The sequence below is a fragment of the Dreissena polymorpha genome, chromosome 4, assembly GCF_020536995.1.
Source record: "Dreissena polymorpha isolate Duluth1 chromosome 4, UMN_Dpol_1.0, whole genome shotgun sequence".
NCBI lineage: Eukaryota > Metazoa > Mollusca > Bivalvia > Myida > Dreissenidae > Dreissena > Dreissena polymorpha.
In genome coordinates this window covers 99,975,969-99,976,455 of record NC_068358.1, presented here as the reverse complement: position 1 = coordinate 99,976,455, position 487 = coordinate 99,975,969, and positions in this window count along the sequence as shown.

The following is a 487-nucleotide window of genomic DNA, read 5'->3' as shown; positions in this document are numbered from 1 at the left end:
AAATAATCTTAAAAGTCAACTGTGTGTGTTTTTATTTCATCACGCTGAATATTATAATTCAAATGACTATTCTAAGTAAATTGGCAAAAAAACTTGTTAGGAAACCGTGGCAAATTGAAACATTGAAAACGGAACCATAGATACTTTCATTGTCAGTATCATAAAAGTTGTCTGTCCATTTATGCAACAGTTTTAAAATGGTACAAAATGTTCCTTCTGGAATCGGAACAAAATATTGGAATTTGTTGGGATATTATAAGATATTAAGATATTATCTTTGTGCATGTAAATGACTTATTTAAAGACAATAACCAAGTATTTTTCAGCATTTTTTAATTGTTGAATTGAGTATACGCCAAGTATGGTAGTATTCAACATTTGCATCCACTTTATAAACCGACATTGAGTTTAACTTATCTACGCTTAGTTTCATGTTCGCATATTATGTTTATGAACTGCATGAAAACAAAACGATAACAGTAGAAGA